Genomic DNA, 6,803 nt, shown 5'->3' on the forward strand with positions numbered 1-6,803 from the left:
GAGTGAGTGCTGGCACACGGGCGAAGCCAAACGGGGCCGATTACGGCACGATATCGGCGTCTTTCGACGTGCCCGCCGGCGACCGTCGCACGAGTACGGTAAACCGCGTCAGCCCGGGCGGAGTTCGGGACGCCGATGCGAAAGTGGAGAACGCCGCTCGGATCTTCGCCGTTTTTGGAGGAGTGAGTGGCGGCACTCCGGAGAAGCCAGGGAGCGCCAATTAGCGCACGATATCGGCGTCTTTCGACGCGCTCGCCGGCGACCGTCGCACGAGTAGGGCAAACCGCGTCTGCCGGGGCGGGGTTTACGACGCCGACGCAAAAGTGGGAACCGCCGCTCGGATGTTGGCCGTTTTTGGCAGAGTGAGTGCTGGCACTCCGGCGACGCGAAAGAGCGCGAATGCGCCCACGAAAGTGGCGTATTTGGACGTGCGTGACGGCGACCGCTGCAGGAGTACGAAAAACCACGTCAGCCGGGGCGAGCGACACACGGCGGTCTGGGTGCTTATCGCTGCTATTATAGGGGCACCCCGGCAGACGCAGAAAAAAAAAAAAAAATTTTCGACCTTCTTTTTTGCTGGTCGAGCTCGGGTAACCCAGGTCGCAATGGGAGCCGCGCACGAAAGCGGCGTCGCGAGACGCGTTCGCGGTCGCTAGTCGCACGAGCTCGGCAACCGCGTCAGCCGGCGCGGAGTTCGGGATGCCGACGGCTAAGTGGGTACCGCTGCTCGGATGTTCGCCGTTTTTGGCCGAGTGAGTGCTGGCACTCCGGTGAAGCCAAGGAGCGCCAATTCGTGCACGATATCGGCGTCTTTCGACGTGCCCGCCGGCCACCGCCGCACGAGTACGGCAAACCGCGTCTGCCGGGGCGGGGTTCGCGACGCGTACGCAATAGTGGGAACCGTCGCTCGGATGTTCGTCGTCTTTGGCCGAGCGAGTGCTGGCACTCCGGCGAAGCGAAACGGGGCCGATTCGGGCACGATATCGGCGTATTTCGACGTGCTCGCCGGCGACCGTCGCACGAGTACGGCAAAGCGCGTCTGCCGGGGCGAGGTTTGCGACGCCGACGAAAAAGTGGGAAGCGCCGCTCGGATCTTCGCCGTTTTTGCAGGAGTGAGTGGCGGCCCTCCTGCGAGACCAAGAAGCATCGACTCGCGCACGATATCGGTGTCTTTCGACGTGCCCGCCGGCCACCGCCGCACGAGTACGGCAAACCGCGTATGCCGGGGCGGGGTTGGCGACGCCGACGCAAAAGTGGGAACCGCCACTAGGATGTTCGCCGTTTTTGGCAGAGTGAGTGCTGGCACTCCGGCGAAGCGAAAGAGCGCGAATGCGCCCACGAAAGTGGCGTGTTTGGACGTGCTTGACGACGACCACCGCAGGAAAACGAAAAACCACGTCAGCCGGGGCGAGCGACCCATGGCGGTCTGGGTGCTTATCGCTGCTATTATAGGGGCACCCCGGCAGACGCAAAAAAAAAAAAAAATTTTTTTCGACATTCTTTTTTGCTCGTCGACCTCGGGTGACCCAGGTCGCAGTGGGAGCCGCGCACGAAAGCGGCGTCGCGAGACGGCTTCGCGGTCGCTAGTCGCACGAGCTCGGCAACCGCGTCTGCCGGGGCGGAGTTCGGGACGCCGACGGCTAAGTGGGAACCGCCGCTCGGATGTTCGCCGTTTGTGGCCGAGTGAGTGCTGGCACTCCGGCGAAGCCAAACGGGGCCGATTCCGGCACGATATCGGCGTCTTTCTACGTGCTCGCCGGCGACCGTCGCACGAGTACGGCAAAGTGCGTCTGCCGGGGCGGGGTTTGCGACGCGTACGCAATAGTGAGAACCGTCGCTCGGATGTTCGTCGTCTTTCGCCGAGCCAGTGCTGGCAATCCGGCGAAGCCGAACGGAGCCGATTCGGGCACGATATCGGCGTCTTTCCACGTGCTCGCCGGCGACCGTCGCACGAGTACGGTAAACCGCGTCAGCCGGGGCGGAGTTCGGGACGCCGATGCGAAAGTGGGAAGCGCCGCTCGGATCTTCGCCGTTTTTGGAGGAGTCAGTGGCGGCACTCCGGTGAAGCCAAGGTGCGCCAATTCGCGCACGATATCGGCGTCTTTCGACGTGCCCGCCGGCCACCGTCGCACGAGTACGGCAAACCTCGTCTGCCGGGGCGGGGTTTGCGACGCCGACGCAAAAGTGGGAACCGCCGCTCGGATGTTCGCCGTTTTTGGCAGAGTGAGTGCTGGCACTCCGGCGAAGCGAAAGAGCGCGAATGCGCCCACGAAAGTGGCGTGTTTGGACGTGCTTGACGACGACCACCGCAGGAAAACGAAAAACCACGTCAGCCGGGGCGAGCGACCCATGGCGGTCTGGGTGCTTATCGCTGCTATTATAGGGGCACCCCGGCAGACGCAAAAAAAAAAAAAATTTTTTTCGACATTCTTTTTTGCTCGTCGACCTCGGGTGACCCAGGTCGCAGTGGGAGCCGCGCACGAAAGCGGCGTCGCGAGACGGCTTCGCGGTCGCTAGTCGCACGAGCTCGGCAACCGCGTCTGCCGGGGCGGAGTTCGGGACGCCGACGGCTAAGTGGGAACCGCCGCTCGGATGTTCGCCGTTTGTGGCCGAGTGAGTGCTGGCACTCCGGCGAAGCCAAACGGGGCCGATTCCGGCACGATATCGGCGTCTTTCTACGTGCTCGCCGGCGACCGTCGCACGAGTACGGCAAAGTGCGTCTGCCGGGGCGGGGTTTGCGACGCGTACGCAATAGTGAGAACCGTCGCTCGGATGTTCGTCGTCTTTCGCCGAGCCAGTGCTGGCACTCCGGCGAAGCCGAACGGAGCCGATTCGGGCACGATATCGGCGTCTTTCCACGTGCTCGCCGGCGACCGTCGCACGAGTACGGTAAACCGCGTCAGCCGGGGCGGAGTTCGGGACGCCGATGCGAAAGTGGGAAGCGCCGCTCGGATCTTCGCCGTTTTTGGAGGAGTCAGTGGCGGCACTCCGGTGAAGCCAAGGTGCGCCAATTCGCGCACGATATCGGCGTCTTTCGACGTGCCCGCCGGCCACCGTCGCACGAGTACGGCAAACCTCGTCTGCCGGGGCGGGGTTTGCGACGCCGACGCAAAAGTGGGAACCGCCGCTCGGATGTTCGCCGTTTTTGGCAGAGTGAGTGCTGGCACTCCGGCGAAGCGAAAGAGCGTGAATGCGCCCACGAAAGTAGCGTATTTGGACGTGCTTGACGGCGACCGCCGCAGGAGTACGAAAAACCACGTCAGCCGGGGCGAGCGACCCACGGCGGTCTGGGTGCTTATCGCTGCTATTATAGGGGCACCCCGGCAGACGCAGAAAGAAAAAAAAAAATGGGGACATGGCGTGCGTCACCGTGCGGCTTCGCAGCGTTGCCGAAGTCGCCGAGCCCTTCGACTGAGCCGAACGGCGGACAGGGAACGTTGGTCGGCCGTTCTAACCTGTCGGTGCCACGCCGAGACGTCGTTAAGGAAAACCGCGTCGTGGGCCTCTACGACGCCGTCGAGTCGTTGTACGTTTGGTGTCCAGCGTGTCGGCGGCGAGTAGCGGACACGTCGTTCACGACTTCGGTCTTTCGCAGTCGACGCGAACTTGCGGAGAGTCGTGGTGCCTCACGTTTTCGGCAGAAACCGCGGCGGAATTTTCCCGTGCGTGCGCGCACGACCTCGGTGCTGTGCCGTCAGCGTAGTGTTGCACAAACTCGTGGCCTACCCAAGGTGCGGTACGTTTGCGGCCGTATCCTCGGTGGGAATTTCGTGAGTAGGGTCGCAAATTCTACGACCTCGGCGGGTTTGAGAGCGACGTAGACTTGTGGCACGCTCAACATGCCACACGTTTCGGGGCACACCCGCGGTGAAATTTTCTCGAGTACGCTCGTATTAGGGCCCAAGGAGGTCTGGGTACTTATCGCTGCTATTATGTGGGGGTTCTCGTGAGCGGCGTACGCGAAAGCGACCGGGTGTCTGATATGCGGCGGGCTTCGGCCTCGTCAAGCGTGTCCTCGGGTCTGCTCCAGGGGAATCCACGGCAGTCGTCTGCAGCCTCATCCGCTTGATGCGTTAGGGGCTGGTTGTCGGACGGTGCCGTTTTACCACGATATCGAGGTGTGTTCCGTGTCGTCCTCGGGCGATTCAGATGCGAAAGCGCCGAAGACGCGGGCGTGACCCGTCGTCTGGCGGCTTTGCAGTCTCGGCTCCGTTGCTAGTTCCGGCCGGTCCACCGACAGTGCAGCGGGCTTGGGCAACCCGCACGGCGCGACCGAGTCGATGCAACGAAAAAGAGCGAGCATGAACGTGCTTCTTGCCGCACGGCTCCCACTCGTCTTTCGGGAAGGTTGTGCCGTAGCGAGCTCGAACGCCGTCATCTCGGAGTGCAAAATAAGCGTGTTGGGGCGCCTGAAGGTGGCCTCCGCCGCACACAGACTGCGTCCGGCCCGCCGAGGGCGAGGACGGACGCGCAGTCGAACGATTACCTGGTTGATCCTGCCAGTAATCATATGCTTGTCTCAAAGATTAAGCCATGCATGTCTAAGTACATGCCGAAATAAGGCGAAACCGCGAATGGCTCATTAAATCAGTTATGGTTCCTTAGATCGTTTCTTCCTACTTGGATAACTGTGGCAATTCTAGAGCTAATACATGCAGTGAGCCTGGAGCCCTTTGGGTAACGGGTGCTTTTATTAGACCAAGATCGATCGGGTTTCGGCCCGTATTGTGTGGTGACTCTGGATAACTTTGTGCTGATCGCATGGCCACGAGCCGGCGACGTTTCTTTCAAGTGTCTGCCTTATCAACTTTCGATGGTAGGTTACTTGCTTACCATGGTTGTTACGGGTAACGGAGAATCAGGGTTCGATTCCGGAGAGGGAGCCTGAGAAACGGCTACCACATCCAAGGAAGGCAGCAGGCGCGCAAATTACCCACTCCCGGCACGGGGAGGTAGTGACGAAAAATAACAATACGGGACTCTTTTGAGGCCCCGTAATTGAAATGAGTACACTCTAAATCCTTTAACGAGGATCAATTGGAGGGCAAGTCTGGTGCCAGCAGCCGCGGTAATTCCAGCTCCAATAGCGTATACTAAAGCTGCTGCGGTTAAAAAGCTCGTAGTTGGATCTCAGTTCCAGACGAGTAGTGCATCTACCCGATGCGACGGCTCGGACTGAACATCATGCCGGTTCTTTCTTGGTGCACTTCATTGTGTGCCTCGAGATGGCCGGTGCTTTTACTTTGAAAAAATTAGAGTGCTCAACGCAGGCGAGTCGCCTGAATAAACTTGCATGGAATAATAGAACAAGACCTCGTTTCTGTTCTGTTGGTTTTTGGAATACGAGGTAATGATTAAGAGGGACGGACGGGGGCATTCGTATTGCGGCGCTAGAGGTGAAATTCTTGGACCGTCGCAAGACGAACTACTGCGAAAGCATTTGCCAAGAATGTTTTCATTGATCAAGAACGAAAGTCAGAGGTTCGAAGGCGATCAGATACCGCCCTAGTTCTGACCATAAACGATGCCAACCAGCGATCCGCCTGAGTTACTCAAATGACTCGGCGGGCAGCTTCCGGGAAACCAAAGTATTTGGGTTCCGGGGGAAGTATGGTTGCAAAGCTGAAACTTAAAGGAATTGACGGAAGGGCACCACCAGGAGTGGAGCCTGCGGCTTAATTTGACTCAACACGGGAAAACTTACCCGGCCCGGACACTGGGAGGATTGACAGATTGAGAGCTCTTTCTTGATTCGGTGGATGGTGGTGCATGGCCGTTCTTAGTTGGTGGAGCGATTTGTCTGGTTAATTCCGATAACGAACGAGACTCTAGCCTATTAAATAGGTGCGGGGTTCCCAGCACCTTACAACCTTCTTAGAGGGACAAGCGGCTCCTAGCCGCACGAAACAGAGCAATAACAGGTCTGTGATGCCCTTAGATGTCCGGGGCCGCACGCGCGCTACACTGAAGGAAGCAGCGTGTCTTTATCCCTGTCTGAAAAGACTGGGTAACCCGTGGAACTTCTTTCGTGATTGGGATAGGGGCTTGCAATTGTTCCCCTTGAACGAGGAATTCCCAGTAAGCGCGAGTCATAAGCTCGCGTTGATTACGTCCCTGCCCTTTGTACACACCGCCCGTCGCTACTACCGATTGAATGATTTAGTGAGGTCTTCGGACCGATGTCCGGCGCGGCCTTTCGGTTGCGCCGGTCTGTTGGAAAGATGACCAAACTTGATCATTTAGAGGAAGTAAAAGTCGTAACAAGGTTTCCGTAGGTGAACCTGCGGAAGGATCATTAACGGATTGTGAAGGGTGAGCGCCTCAGCTGCGTCTGCGCCCGACACTTTCTGCCGCTGACCCCGTTTGGACGCGGGGTCGGCTTTTCCCCACGGGGCTGCCTGAATGTGGAGCGGCACCCCGTGACAAATTGTTGCGCCCAGCGGACGCCAACACCGCGACCTTGGACGGTCGGCCAGGTGGCGGACGCGGGTACAAACGGCGCAACGCACTCATAGGTCGGCTTTCGACCCGCCACTGCACCGTGGCTCGAAGCGCTCGAAATGCGCGACCCGACCGCTGCGGGACCGCCTAGTACTGTAAACAGGAGCGGCGGAGCGCGAACGGCGAGTCGTGGTTACGTCGGTAGAAGGCGAGGCTGCGCGTTCCCGAAACGCCAGCCGAGTGCCCTCCCGACCGTTCGAGCGTGCAAGAACGAGACCCGACAATCGCGCGGCGACTGCCAAGTACGAGAGGAACGGCACAAGCGTCGGCGGTCGGTCAAGGAACTGGCGATGTGACGGGTC

The 6,803-nt window shown here is 59.7% G+C and overlaps 1 non-coding gene across 1 annotated transcript; it reads left to right on the plus strand.

Annotated features, from left to right (window-relative positions):
• The first annotated feature begins 4,483 nt into the window (after positions 1–4,483).
• Positions 4,484–6,298, plus strand: LOC142795955 (small subunit ribosomal RNA). The gene has a single exon (XR_012893435.1). It is a non-coding gene; the product is annotated as a small subunit ribosomal RNA (ribosomal RNA).
• The last annotated feature ends 505 nt before the right edge of the window (positions 6,299–6,803 follow it).

This window comes from Rhipicephalus microplus, unplaced genomic scaffold (assembly GCF_043290135.1).
Source record: "Rhipicephalus microplus isolate Deutch F79 unplaced genomic scaffold, USDA_Rmic scaffold_976, whole genome shotgun sequence".
NCBI lineage: Eukaryota > Metazoa > Arthropoda > Arachnida > Ixodida > Ixodidae > Rhipicephalus > Rhipicephalus microplus.